This window comes from Bos javanicus, chromosome 1 (genome assembly GCF_032452875.1).
Source record: "Bos javanicus breed banteng chromosome 1, ARS-OSU_banteng_1.0, whole genome shotgun sequence".
In the NCBI taxonomy this organism is placed as follows: Eukaryota; Metazoa; Chordata; class Mammalia; order Artiodactyla; family Bovidae; genus Bos; species Bos javanicus.
This window is the reverse complement of record NC_083868.1, coordinates 10343511-10359115: the sequence shown is the minus strand read 5'-3', so window position 1 is coordinate 10359115 and position 15605 is coordinate 10343511. Positions and strand designations below refer to the sequence as shown.

The 15605-nt window shown below is 40.5% G+C and overlaps 1 long non-coding RNA gene across 3 annotated transcripts in view; it reads right to left on the bottom strand.

The window, feature by feature from the left end:
• Positions 1 to 12687, bottom strand: part of LOC133251453 (uncharacterized) — a 34177-nt gene extending 21490 nt beyond the window's left edge. The window contains exons 1-2 of one of the 3 annotated variants that reach the window (XR_009737679.1): positions 12583 to 12687; positions 11425 to 11645 (exon numbers count right to left, since the gene is read on the bottom strand). This is a non-coding gene — a long non-coding RNA (uncharacterized LOC133251453). Of the gene's footprint in view, positions 1 to 11424; positions 12534 to 12582 lie in introns of those variants that run through there. The other 2 variants (XR_009737663.1, XR_009737674.1) reach the window with 2 other exon arrangements.
• Between the last annotated feature and the right edge of the window lie 2918 nt (positions 12688 to 15605).

The window sequence follows — 15605 nt, the reverse complement described above, 5'->3', positions numbered from 1 at the left end:
TTTTTTCTCTTTTTATTCCCTCTTTGCCTCTTTCTACCTACTGAAGCACAGGAGCTTAGGGAACAGAAATTCTGATTTTAATTCACCACTGGTAAATGTTTTTCTTTCAGTGAGCCTGTGTGAACAGTCCCTGCCACCATGCTGACAGGGGAAGATTCTGAACTGAATTAGGGTGCCTGCTTAACACAGGGATGTATCCTGAATTCTCAACAATGTCAAACCAATTTTTCTATTTGCTGAAGTCTTGATCCTTCCCTCAGAAGCAGACTGAATCCTTGATTCCAGTTTTAGTTCCTTTTGATTGAACGATTAAACAGGGTCATATTTCAGGTGTTTCAATACAGGAAGCAGAAAACAGCTTCTTCCTTTCTTGACTAAAGTAGAGTCATGGGCACTTATAATCACAAAGAGGGACCACGGTGAACGTTCTCTTTGTCTCTGTATTCAAAATCCGTTGGAGTCCATTAATTTCAGAAGCATTTGATTGCAATGGGGGTGGGTGGGGGAGGGAGTGAAGAGGAGTCAAATGGATGTGGAAACGTCCTCAGATGGAGTTGTTTCTTATACCTCAGAGACTGAAGATGCTGGAGGATGTAGAATTCCAGGTTGGCTCTGCCCTTTGGTATTTTACGGTGGAGCTAACTTTTCCCGAGAGTCAGGAAGGCAGTCTGCACTTCCTTCACTTCTGAGTTTTAGTGACATCACTCTTAGACAGTATCAAAGGGCCTGGAAAAAATGGAATTTTCTTGTTCCTCCAGGGGATTGCCGACCCTCCCTGGAACCTCTATTTATTTCCGTGAGAAGGACTTAGACCTGCAGGGCACTGCTGAATGTCTGAGGACTCAACAAAATCTTCATTGCTGGTTGTTGCAGATACTCAGTGGTGGTTAGAAAGCTGCGGTTGACTGAAACCTGCAGATCAGCCCATCAGTGAGTAGTGTTTGGAAGCCTTGACTCAGCTTGACGAACATGTAGCAAGCTGTGATGAGTGAAGTTGCTTGTTACCTGTGAACACTGAGATTTGCCTGCCCTCGTTTCCTCAAGAAGCCCAGGGAACTGAACTTGCTGGTTACTTACACACTTGCTCCACACTCGTTAATTATTAAGAAAAACAATGAAAAAATTTATCATATCCTCTATAAGTTACTTCCCTTATTACCTTATTTGCAGCTCATAACAATTTTGAGGAGAAGGTGATTACAATTGCTAACTTAGAGAAGGGGAAAACACAGCTGAGAATGTGTTAGTGATGTAACTAGAGTTACAGAATCAGTGCAAGGCCAGGAGGCAACTTGGTTTCCTGTCTTCCATGGCATTGCTCTGCCTGTAGTTAGTCCTGCCCTGCTGTTATTAATAGGAACCTTTCAGAGTTTTAGCCCCCAGTGAAGTCAGTAGACTCTTGGAGTTAGACCAAAGAGATTCAAGACAAAGAGAGCTTGGAGATTGCTGGAGAATGGGTATCTTAGCATTGGTCAGACTTGAGGTCAAATGCAATAAAAGAAGCACTAAGTAGCTTGGCCATCCCAGGGCATCTTGTGCCTCAAGGAATTAAAATCCCATCAGTTCCAACCAGACTGGATGAAGTTCACTTTTAGATCTCCTGGTTTATGATAGGAAGGTTGTAGTGAATTTTATTTTTAGTTAAGGTATGGAAGCCTAGATATTCATTTTTACGGATTTTACACAAAAGTCTGTAAAGGAAGAAAGAAAATAATAATTGAAACAATAGTCATACGTTTTGAACAGTTTTCTTTCTAGAATTCAAGCATATACTTTTTCACAGGTCAATCTTTTAAAGGAAACATGTTTTCAAAAAAAAAAGAAGCAATCTTTTAAAATATGGTCATTAAAATAATGTATTGCTTAAGCATATAAGGACTTCCCCTGGTGGCTCAGATGGTAAAGCGTCTGCCTACAGTGCGGGAGACCCGAGTTCAATTCCTGGGTCAGGAAGACTCCCTGGAAAAGGAAATGGCAACACACTCCAGTACTCTTGCCTGGAAAATCCCATGGAAGGAGGAGCCTGGTAAGCTACAGTCCATGGGGTCGCAAAGAGTCGGACACGACTGAGCGACTTCACTTTCTTTAAGCATATAATAGTGCCTCCACACAATGAGTCACTACAGAGTTTTTAAACTTAATGGTGCTGAAAATATCTAATGAAAACAGAAACATATACATATCATTGTGTTTAAAGAGCAGTATATACAGCAGTATGAAGAGGGGGTGTGTGTGTGTGTGTGTGGTAGGGAGAAAGAAAGAGAGAGAGTGAAGGACTGGGAGGATAGATACAGAACCTTAGCAGTCACTACCTCTGATTCAGGGATGTGCTAACTGGGTTATCTGGGAAGCAGACACTGACAAAGTTGGGAGTGCAGAAGGACTATTAGGATTTAACAAATGGTGTTAGGAATACTTTATATCCACATGCAAAAGAATGAAGTTAGACCCCTATCTCATACCATACACTAAAAGGTTAAACTCAAAACGATCAAAGACCTGAATATAAGACTTAAAACTATGAAACTCTTAGAATACAAAAGAGGAAAAGCTTGATAATGTCAGATTTGACAATGATTTCCTGGATACAACACCAAAAGCACAGCCAACAAAAATGAAAATAGATTAATTGGATTGTATCAAAATTAAAAACATGTGTGCATCAAAGGACACAGTCAACAGAGCGAAAAGATAACCGATGAAGTGGGAGGAAGTATTTCCCAACTCTATATTTGAAAAGAGGTTTATATCTAGAATATATAAACAACTACAACTCAACCACAAAACCCCCCAAATAATCCAACTAAAAAAAAATGGACAAAGGACTTAAATAGACACTTCTCCAAAGAAGATGTACAAATGGTCAATAAGCATGTGAAAAGGTACTCAACATCACTAATCATTAAGGAAGTGCAAATCAAAATCACAGCATGATACTATCTTGAATCCATTAGGATGGCTGCTATCAAAAAATAAAATTAAAAGATAACAAATGTTGATGAGGATGTGGAGGAAGTACAATCTTTAACATTTGCCATGGGGAATGCAAAACAATATGGTATTTCCTCAGAAACCTACAAATATCTTTACCACGTGACCTAGCTATTCCATTTCTGGGTATATGTCCAAAAGAATTGAAAGCAATGTCTCAAAGATGTATTTACACACCCATATCCATAGCAGTGTTATTTATTTATTTTTAAAATTATATTATTTTTAAAATATTTATTTAGTAGTGGCTCATGGAATCTTTAGGTGCAGCATGTGAAATCTAGTTCCCTGATCAGGTATCAAACCCATGCCCCCTGTATTGGAAGGCGGAGTGTTAGCCACTGGACCACGGGGGGAAGTCCCTTATAGCAATCTTATTTATAATAGGCAAAAGGTGGAAGCAACCCGAGTTGGATGAACAAATGAAGGGATGAACAAAATACAGGTAATACATACAATGTAATAGTATTCAGCCTTAAGAAAGGATTGAAATTCTGACACATTCTTGAACCTTGAGGACGTTATACTCTGTATTTGTCAAAAAGACAAATATCGTGTGATTCTGTTTACATGAAGTCATCTAGAGCATGGGTCTCCAATTTCCAGAATCTAATGCCTAATGATTTGAGGTGGAGATGATGTAATCATAACAGAAATAAAATGCATAAAAATGTAACATGCATGAATCATCCCGAAACCATTGCATCCCCCTACCCCAGTCCATAGAAAAATTGTCTTCCACGAAACCAATCCCTGGCACCAAAAAGTTGGGGACACTGTTGTAAAGTTGTCAAATTCATAGAAACACAAAGCAGAAGGGTGCTTGCCAGGGTCAGGGGAGGGTCGGATGGGAAGTTGTTAAAGGGGTACAGAATTTCAGTCTCAACAATGTGAGTGATACTGAACTGTATACTTTAAAAGGGCTAATAAGGTAAATTTTATGTTATGTGTATTATTTGACCTCAATCAAAATAAAAAATGAATTATTGGGGTTAACACTGGTGGGGAAAAAAAAAGGAGGAAGGAATATTAAGCAAGGGAACTGTCAGATTGTGTTGTAGATGGTCTATCCCAGGCCAGCAGGAGTTCAGGAGCAAAGACAGCCCATTAGAAGAGGGTGCTTTGGGCAGAAATGGCTAATCCATGGCTAGTCCTTAAAATCATATTATTTTTTATTTTATTTTTTTTAAATTTTATTTTATTTTTAAACTTTACATACTTGTATTAGTTTTGCCAAATATCAAAATGAATCCATCACAGGTATTATTTTTAAAATATTTATTTAGTTGTGGCTCATGGGGTTTTCAGTTACAGCATGTGAAATCTAGTTCCCTGATCAGGTATCAAATCCATGCCCCCTGTATTGGAAGGCAGAGTGTCAACCATTTCCTTGACTTTGATTGCCATAAATTTGGCCACCATGGCCTTACTTGGTTCCTGTTTGGGGGCTGCCCTGAGATAAGCAGGACTTCATTTGGGAACCTGAGATGGATGCCTACCGAAGGAGATAACATTTGGAGGTGGTCAGCCAGGCACATTCCTGGAGTCTGGGCAATGATTCCTTCTTCGAACAGGCATCTGAGTGACACATCTCCATGACTGCCACGTGGGACTCCTTTGCATTTATATGTATTCCACATTTCTAACAATAAATAAAAGTGACTGGGATTCCCTGGTGGCTCAGTGATAAAGAATCTGCCTGCCAATGCAAGAGACATGGGTTTGAGCCCTGATCTGGGAAGATTCCACATGCCACAGAACAACTAAGCCCGTGCACCATGACTATTGAGCCGAAACTGCAGAGCCCACACATTGCAACTCCTGAAACTCAAGTGCCCTGGAGCCCGTGCTGTTAACGAGAGAAGCTTTTGCAATGCAAAGCCCGGGCACTGCAACTAGAGAGTGGCTTCTGCTCACTGCAAATAGAGAAAAGCCCATGCAGTAATGAAGATCCAGTGCAGCCAAAAATAAAAGTTATTTTTAAAAGTGACTTCTTAATCAGAAAAGAAATATAAGTTATTAGGAGGGCTTCCCTCATGGTTCAGATGGTAAAGAATCTGCCTGCAATTCAGGGGACCTGGGTTCGATCCTTGAGTTGGGAAGGCCCCCTGGAGAAGGGAATGGCACCTAATTTTACCTGTGGAGCAATTAGGTCCATATTAAATATCCATTTCAGATTGTCACATTCAGATCTCTACCAAGTAAACACATCCCATTATAATAAATTGAGGAGTTATGGATCCTCCTGTGAATTGAAAGAAAATAATTGTTCTGCCACATCAGTTTATATGTGTAAACTTGATATGGGTATGTGAAATGGGCATCGACTTTAGATACTGCCTACTTTAATTGTGTCCTACATTTCTACCAGAGTATAAAAGACATTCCAGCGGGTCAATGGAATGATATCAACCACCACCATGGAAAAACTTTACAAAGCTTCGTTTTATTTCTCTGGAAACAATGGAGTCCTCCTGGCAGGCTTAAGGCAGAGGTAGAGACTTTCAAAGCAGGCCTAGGTACCTGCAGGAAGACTGTCAGGTATCATCATCCAATAATGTTGGTAAAAAAGTGTTCAGATCCTCACATGAAAGGAAGCTTCTAAGAACAAGATTCAAGTGAAATCCTCAGAGTGACAGCTCTTTTAACTTTAAATTATTTATGGGTTATCTACCTGCATTTGGGGTAGGTTGGTGTCAAGAGGGCTTCATTCACAAAAGAATAAAATTTTCTAATTTCAATGAGGGGAAGATGAACTAAAGGAGCAAGAAAATTATAGAGCAAATTACAGATCCAAAGGCTGAGAGAAATGCAGGACTTTGGGTTTTTCCACATGCCAAGAATAAGGGCACTGACGTGCTGAGAATTCATCCATGAAAAATTACTTGAGTTAAAATTACTTTCGCCTACAAACTCACAAAATGGAGGATCAGTATACTGCCAGCAGATAGAAAACACTGACTAATCACATATCTCAGACTAAAGCTGTTTCTGCTATACATTTCTGAGATCTGGCTTTGTGTCTAATTAAGCAACTGAAATGATTTATAGACTTTATAACATTTATAACATTCACTTTAGATGTGCGATGTGAAGGCAATTCTGTCTTGCTAGACTTTACCTGTTTGAATAGGAATGTTAAGTCATCAGCGGTGAAACTCAGTTAAATCTCTAAAGATTCACTTGGGTTTGGATAAAGCTAAACAGATTGCATTACTAACACTGGGCAAGATTTTCAAGTTCTGCTAACCTTGTATTCAAAATCACTCCTCCGTAATCACTGGGACATCCTTGTTATTCCTCTTCATGTCAGCCAGGATCTGGCCTTGTAGCGCACGCCAAATGTCTTCAGTCCACTCCCACCCCAGACCCTCTCTCCCTGCTCTGAACCCAGAAACATCAGAGGCGAACTGGATGGTACTATTGGGACATGTCAAGTCCTTCGCTCTTACTGTTGGAGAGCTCTGTGTGAAAAGGTGACCAGGGCTGAGATATCCTAAAGGCACCTCTCTGGATGCTGGGCTAATTAATAATAGACTGTGGTGAGACAAGGATGGACTCGTGAGACCAGTGAGGATGCTGTTGCCTAATTCAGGCAAGAAAGATGATAGTTTATAGATGGATGCAGGGAAGGTGATAAAAAACGCTGAATTTCCAAATAAATTTGAAAAGTAGAGCAAACAGGATTTGCTGGCAGACTGAATAGGGTATGTGTGTGTGAACCAAAGAGAGAAGGCAAGGACCAAGGATGACTCCTAGCTGGAAGGACAAAGTGGCCATTGGTTGAGATGGGGAAAACTGTGGAAGGAGCAGCACGTTTGGAGGAAAGCTTAGCAATCAGTTTAGGACATGTTGAGTCTGAGGTGTCTGTTCAGTTCAGTTGAGTCTGAGGTTGAATTCACTTGAGTCTGAGGTGTCATGGTAAATAGATAGATGGCTTTATCAGTCTTGAGTTTAGAAGCAAGGTCTTACTGGGAGATAGCAATTTTGTAGATGTTAGTGTTGGATGGTCTTTAAATTTATTAAATGAGATGCGATCACCAAGGGATGAGTGTGGAGAGACAGGAGAGGGGGACCAAAGATGGGTCTGGAGACTCTAACACTAAGGAGAAATCAACAAAGGAGACAGAGAAGGAGTTGCCAGCACGACAGGGAGAAAAAAGATAAAAGAAGAGGAGATGGTTTCCTGAAAACAAAATGAAGGAAGTGTTTCCAGTGGGAGAGAAGGCTCAACAGTGTCAGCTTCTGCTGATAAATCAAGTGCAATGAGGACTGAGACTTTACCACTGGCTTGAGTAACATGGAGGTAATTATTGTCTTTGGCCAGTCCAGATTTCCCAGGATAGTGGGGAAACAAGCTGATCATACTGAGTTTAATGAGAATGGGAATGGAAAGATATGCATTGGAAATAATTAGTATAGGTGTCTCTCAATAGTGCTTTGTATCAAAAGGCATCAAAAAGATCCCATTCTAAAAAATGTTTTGCTATAAAGATAAATAGAAAAATAGGGCAGTAACTGGAGATAGAGTCAAGAGAATTTTTTTTTTTTTTAGCAAGAGGTAGAATAGAGTGTTTTAGGGAGATAAGAATGCTCTAGCAGAGGAAAAAAATCAAAGATGCAAGAGAGAGAGAGAGAAAGAAGAAGAAATTGCTGGAGAAAAGTCTTTGAGGAGGCAAGGGTGGAGGAAGCTATTGATCATATTGAAAGGTTGTCCTTAGATATGTGTGTTGACCATTGAGTCATAGCAGTGATTTTCAAAACTTCCCATTAGAATCACTTAGAGGAGTTTTTACACCTTCTGCCGTCCATCTCTTATCCCCTAAAATTTAAAAACAGTTTCTGGGGGAGGACTTTTAAGCAAAATGTTTCCCAGATGGCTCTTAAGCTTTAGCATGTGCCAAAGTCACTCCAAGGACTTGGTAGAATACAGATTGCTAGGCTCCGCCTCCAGAGTTTCTGATTCAATAGGTCTGAGTCCATCTGAGAATTTACAGTTCTAATATCCCAGGTGATACTGATGCTACTGCATTGGGGACCACTCTCTCAGGATCACTGATCATAGTAACAGGAGAAAATTATAGTGTGTGGGGGCCAATGAAGGTAGGTGGGTCAACTTGAGGAAGTTCTCATCTGATGATCTGAATACTCTTAGTGAAGTGAAAATAAAGCTTATTATTTGAGAGTGTGATGAAAGGTTGGAACGATGTCATCAAAGATTCCGGATAGAGGAAAGAAAGTGTTAGGTGCTTTAGTCATGTCCGACTCTTTGTGACCGCATGGACTGTAGCCCTCTGTCCATGGAATTCTCCAGGCAAGAATACCAGAGTAGGTTGCCATTTCCTTCTCCAGGGGATCTTCCCAACCCAGGGATCGAACCCCCATTTCCTGTATTTCTGGCAGCTTCTTTACCATCTGAATGACCAGGGAAGTCCAGGATAGAGGAGAAGGTATCTTATGGTCATTTAGTAAGTGACGGAGTAGGTGTTCTAAGGGAATGTAGCATAATTCGGGGGCAGGAACAGAGACCACTTGAAATCGGAAGCCATGAATTTAAAATGAGACCAACCAGCATGTCCTCCCCCCGCCCTGCATTTTACTCTTGCCCCATTTAGTTGCAGAGATCAAGTGTAGAGAAGGTAGAGAGATGAGCTTGACTAGGGTTCAAGTTTTGCAAAAGATGGGTTACAAAGTGATAGAGGAGCAGGAGACTGAGAGTGTTCACAGCGGAGGGTTTACAATGATTGACACGGTGTTTAAGTTTGGGTCAAAGGGGAAAGGAAGACCTGAGAAATGTGAATGGAAAGGGGGCGGAGTTAAAGGAATGAAGTTTTTTTTTTTTTTTTTTATTGGAGCAGCAGGATAGTTGTTTGTTAGAGAATAGAATTTTTGAAATTGAGGTTAAGGAGGAGTTGCATTTATTCATTTTGACAGGACCTGTGTTATGACCAGGGGAGTCTGTGATTGAGCAACTGTTCAGATGAAGATTATGGCGGAGAGGCATTTCATGAGCGAAGAGTTGGGCTACTGGGAACATCATTAATATGAATAAAGATATCACTGGGACCAGGACTTCCCTGCTGGTCCAGTGGCTAAGACTACACACTCCTAAAGCTTGGGGGCCTGGGTTTGATCCCTGGTCAGGGGACTAGATCCTATATGCCGAAACTAAAGATCCCACATGCTGTAACTAAGACCAACTCAGACAAATGAGTAAATATTTAAAAAAAGAGAAATGGAGAGGGAAAGGCAGTGAGCTGGATGCTAAGGTTTTTGAGATACAAAAGGAATGCAAAGCTAGGTCTTTAGGAAGAATAGACTGGCGTAGAAGTGAAAACCCAGGAAGACTTTTCCTAAGCTCCCTGCTCAGGGTATGAGGTGGGGGGAGAAAGTCACCACCTCTTTAGGGGATTTGAGGGGCAGCTTGCCCTTGGGGAGATCCAGTTATCTGTTGGACTAGAAAAGGCAGTCCTGGAGAAGGAAATGGCAACCCACTCCAGTGTTCTTGTCTGGAAAATCCCAGGGGTGGAGGAACCTGGTCAGCTACAGTCCATGGGGTAGCAAAGAGTCAGACAAGACTGAGCGACTTCTCTTTCTTTCTTTCTCTTTCTTTAGGAAGGGCGGTAAAGCCCTAGAGGAGAGTTGAAGTGATTGGATGTTTTGACGATGTCTGGCTCAAGTCCCAGAAGGCACAGCAGAAGAGTTTCAGGACAGAGTCAGGGACTGGAACAGAGCCAGGGATATGACAAGATGGGGGTGGTTAGAGGCAATGAAGGTCACTTAGGAGTTAGAGCTTCTTGAGTTGACCCATATAATTAGCCCATAATTCAGGGCTCCTGAATCATGTATGAAGGCCAGGGAGGGGTGGTCTCACTCTGGAGCTCTGGAGACATGAGGCTGTCTCTCCTCTCCTGAGGATGGAGTCTTGAGTGCACAGTGAGGAGATGTTTGACCCAGAGCATACAGTCAAAATCATTCTAATTAAAGGGAATGATTTTGTGAATACTGCCCAACTCAGGGGGGAAAAAATCTCTAATGATTACAGGGAGAATTAATATAACATTTTGGAAAGAGCTCAGTCCTTATTTCTGTTATATAAAACACAAGGGATAAAATAAGAATATGAGAAATTGCCCCCATCCATCACTCTTTCAGTTGGGTGATTTGGTTAATTTGTCCAGCTTTATCTAGCTTTCCCAAATTTTATTTTGATGTATCTTATCAAAATTGCCCACATAATTGCTTCAACTTTGTACCACATTTTATGAAAGTGGTCTTTAAGATTTCTTGGCAGAATCTTCATCTGCAGGCAAACTCAGTTATTTTGTTTTGGTATTTCTTTAACCCTTAATTTCTCTGGATTTGGTGGTGTCAAATTCAATCTAACTAGTATTTATTGAGTTTTGGTGTGCATGTGCATGGTTATATCCTCTGGGAAATTCAGAAGAACTCTCAGATGCTGGGTGGCTTTCAGTTCAGTTCAGTTGCTCAGTCGTGTCCAACTCTTTGTGACCCCATGGACTGCAGCACACCAGGCTTCCCTGTCCATCACCAACTCCTGGAGTTGTCTGGGTGGCTTAAATGAAACTAAATATTGCTTTACATTTCTCAGCAGTTTTTCCTGCTGAACATTTGCAGATATCAAAAGTGCATCCTGAACTCAAATTTATTTTACCATGACCAATAAGAAAATTAAAATTTATAGTTTAAGAAAAGCCCTGTGTATGTAGAAACAACATGAAATTGTTTATAGGGCAGAAACTATTTTACAGGTATAACTAGAAAATCTGACTATATGAAAGGGTTTCTCCTCTAGTTCCTACCACCGATCTCTGTTCTTGCAGTGGTCCCCAACATTTTTGGTACCAGGGCTGGTTTCATGGAAGATAATTTTTCCATGGGCCTGGGTATGGTTTGGGGATGATTCAAGAGCATTACATTTACTATGCACTCTATTTCTATTACTAATTACATCAGCTCAACCTCAGATCATCAGGCATTAGATCGTGGAGGTTGGGGACCCCTGGTTTATTGCACGTACATGCATGCATAGTTGCTTCAGTCATGTCCAACTCTTTGCAACGCAATGGACAGTAGCTCGCCAGGCTCCTCTCTCCATGAGATTCTCCAGGCAAGAGTACTGAAGTGGTTTGCCATCCCCTCCTCCAGGAGATCTTCCTGACCAGGGGTCGAACCCACATCTCTTATGTCTCTTGTATTGGCAGACAGTTCTTTACTACTGGCGCCCCCCTGAGCAACTCTTGGCAAATATTTCTACTATGTGTTGGCTACATTACCATTACCTTCCATTCCCTCTCCCACTTACTTCATTCAGGAGTCACTGCTAGTATTCATGGAGATCACTAATACCGGCTGAGTTGTCAAGGTCTTAGCCCCATCTTCATCTCCATGTGATCAGCATTTATTCCTTACCTTGTTCTCTCACCACTTTTGACTCAGTTGATCATTTTTTCCATCTTGATACATTTTCTTCTGCTGTTTTCCTGAATCCCACATTCTCCAGGTTTCCTGATTCTCCTTTGGCCATTCCTTGTCAGACTCCTCCTCTTTCAGGTCCATAAAATGTTGAGGATTCAGTCTTTGGCCCTCCTCTTTCCAATTGACACTCCTTTCTTAGTTGCTCTCATGCAATCCTGTGGTTTTAAAAATTGTCAATAGGATGGTGGTTCCTGAATCTTTATTTCTAGCTGTGAGTTCTCCCTGAACTCCAGACTCAAGTGTGGATCTATTTGACATCTCCATTTAGATGTCTAGTGGACATCTCAAACTTACCAATGCCCTTGAGGCTGGACCCTGATGTCTTCCTCTTTCCAGTTTTGCCCATTTCAGTGACAGATACCACCATTTACTCGGTTACTCAACACCAACTGTCACATTTCTTCTCCTTATACCCAGAATACTCTAGTAAATCCTTTGGCTCTACTTCCAAAATATGTCAAAAATTCAGCCATGCTTCATCATTATCAACCTTGTCCAAGCTTTCACCTGGACAGCCACCAAAAAGCCTTACAACTCATCTCCTACTCTTGTTCGCCTAGAGCCTAATTTGCATACAGAAAACAAAGCAAGCCAATCAGATTGTGCCCTTTCTTATTCCAGAACCCTCCAGAACACTCCAGAACACTCACATCACAGTGACTCTAAAATGCAAAGACAAAGGTCTACATTTCTTAGTCATTTTCTCTCACGTTCCCCCTTTCCATGAAAGCTGGCCACACTGGTCTCCTTGCTGTAACTCATCTCCTTGCTTTAATATACTAAATATGTTTCTATCACATTTTTGCCTTTGCTGTTTCCTTTGACTAAACAGCTTTCCCCCAAGATATACACAGCCTTGCTTTTATTTTATTCAGGTCTCTGTACAAATGTCATCTATTCAGAAAGGACTTTCTGGACCATCTTATTTGAATAGCAGTACCCTCCCACAAATCGCCCCCCACCCACCACCCCAGCACACCACATTCTCCCTGTCTTTCTACTACACTCATTGTTCTTCTTGAACTCTGTACTACTTGATGTTATGTTATATATTTATTTATTTTTGTTTCTTCCAATGGCATGTAAACTTACCAGAGTCAGGGATCTTATTTTATTCCTCTGCTGTGTCTGAGGCATTTAGAACACTTTGAAACTTGGAAAAATTAAATTACTGCTGGTAAGGTAAGCCAAAGTAGCAACTCCCTCCAGGAAGACTTTTGATAATGGTAGACATTTGACAGATGGCCTGGAGTTATCTTGTTCTAACAGTTGTTACTGTCTAAGTAACAATTTCTGATAAGGAAACAGAAAGAACATTTTGTATTTTTATGTTTTAAACCAAGTGGTAGAGAGACAGGCCCATAATAAGTGCTCAACAAATTTTTGTTGAATAAATGAATTAAGAAATGAAAGAATGAATACAAATATCTGTGTGTGTGTGTGATATATGAATTACATAGAGATCACATCTCAAATTACTAGATCTTCAGATAATTTATTTTGCAGTAACTATGCCTCTTTGGTTAAAAATATTATTTAATGAAGCAAAATAATTTCACTTTGCTTTAAGTAGTAAATGATTATGACATTCTTTCTCTATGTCTTCACTAGGTTTAAAGCAAAAAACTTTCTATCAGTCTAAGAAAAATGAGTGTATTTTAATTAACCAGTCCAGTAAAGAATCTGTCTGAAATGCAGGAGACTCACAGGAGACAGGGGTTCAATCCCTGGGTCAGGAAGATTCCCTGGAGGAGGAAATGGCAACCACTCCAGTATTCTTGCCTGGAAAATTTTGTGGACAGAGAAGCCTGGCAGACTACAGTCCATGGGGTCACAAAGAGTCCCACACAACTGGGCATACATGCATGTACATGTATGAACTCTTACAAATATACTTAAATTGTAGATGTAGAACCATTTAAGACAGAATTATCTGTGTTTTCCAAACCTTTACACATCAACTCCTCATGACAGAAATTTTGGGAAAAACTGCATATCCACAATAAAAACATAATAAGACAATTTATTGAATTTTGGAGTGAATTTTGTTTTTTTTTATTCTTGCATTTTTAACATACAAAGCAATTTAGTTCAGTTCAGTTGCTCAGTCGTGTCGACTCTTTGTGACCCCATGAACCACAGCACTCCAGGCCTCCCTGTTTACTCCTGGAGTTTACCCAAACTCACGTCCTTTGAGTCAATGATTCCATCCAACCATCTCATTCTCTGTCGTCCCCTTCTCCTCCTGCCTTCAGTCTTTCCCAACATCAGGGTCTTTTCAAATGAGTCAGCTCTTCACATCAGGTGGCCAAAATATTGGAACTTCAGCTTCAGCATCAGTCCTTTCAATGACTGATCTCCTTTAGGATGGACTGGTTGGATCTCCTTGCAGTCCAAGGGACTCTCAACAGTCTTCTCCAACACCACAGTTCAAAAGCATCAATTCTTTAGCACTCAGCTTTCTTTATAGTCCAACTCTCACATCCATACATGACCACTGGAAAAACCACAGCCTTGACTAGACAGACCTTTGTTGACAAAGTAGTGTCTCCTTTTTAATATGCTGTCTAGGTTGGTCATAACTATCCTTCCAAGGAGGAAGCCCCTTTTAATTTCATGGCTGCAATCACCGTCTGCAGTGATTTTGGAGCCCCCAAAAATAAAGTCAGCCACTGTTTCCCCATCTATTTGCCATGAACAAAGCAATTAGAGCTTTACTTTCTTGGACATGAAAGTTTGTCCTCCCTTTCCTGTGGTAGCTGTGTTAGACTCTTCTTTCTCTGTTTTGCATTTCACACGGAAAATAGCAAGAACTGAGCGTAGACAGAGCCGGAGCTTGGAAAGGTTCTGAGTTGAGTTTCAGGAAATGTGGTTTCTAGTCTCTAGCTGTGTGATCTTGGGCACAGCACAAACCTCTCCATGTCTCCAAAAAAGAGGGTATTCTTTTTGACCTTTATGATAGTTTTTCACTTTATAAGTCTTTGGTTTATAAAGTTGATATCAATTTATTACAGTGTGAGATTTCCTCCCATTGAAATAATATACTCTTCAACACTGCACTCCACTGATGAGACCAAAGTAACAAGTTTTAAAATCACTTGGAATCCTAAATTTTTGCCACTCTGTATTCATATCCTTGTATTTAAAAAGTCAGTTCTTCATTAAGAACTCACTTGAATTATGTAAGGTATAAGCAACATTCAGTAGGAGCTGGTTAATTTCTTGTATGAGGAAGAATGTGACAAGAGTTATCTATTTGCTGAGTTTAATATGCTGGGTTTAATATAGTTGGGGAAAATGCAGGACAAAATCAAGGTTCACCTTATACTGCACTATTGTATTCAGAGACAGAGGGCGATTTCTCTTCTCTAATATGCATTTTACATGTCAGATTTCCCCTGAGGATGCTCACAATGTGAAAACACAGGATACTGACTTCAGATAGCTGAGGTGCTTATCAAAGGAATGATTTCAGTGAGCCCAGACTTCTGCATCTTCCCATGTATAGAAAAGTGCTAAATTTCTTAGCCTGACATATCTGATCTTCTTTAATTAACAATAATCTTTTGATGTTCAGACTCTCTGCCTTTTGTTGCAAAACTCCTGTTCCCTTCGCCTCCTTGAAGCAGTCTCTCAGGGTTACATGAGATGCTGCCTCCCGGGTTTGAGGCCCTACAAATTCCCACTGAATAAAACATAACTCTCAATGACAACAACAAAAATTTTCATTGATGTCAAGCTTTTCTACAATTGACTTTATAGTATACGGCACACATTTTGAGTGCACAGTTCTATGACTTGTGACAAATGTACAAGCCATGTGCTGTGGATTAAATTGTACCCCCTAAAAAGATATGTTGAAATTTTAACCCTAGTAGTCTTTCAGAATGTGACCTTATTTGAAGACAAGGTCTTTAAAGAGGTAATAAGTTAAAATGAAGTCATTAAGGCAGCCCATAATCTAATATAATTGGTGACCTTATGAAACGGGGGGATTTGGTCCCATGCACGCAGGGAGAATGGCACATGAAGTTTGCAGTGATGCCTCCACAGGCCAAGCAACTGCCCCAAAGTAGGATTTTCTATGGGATTTTCCATGCAAGAATACTGGTCAG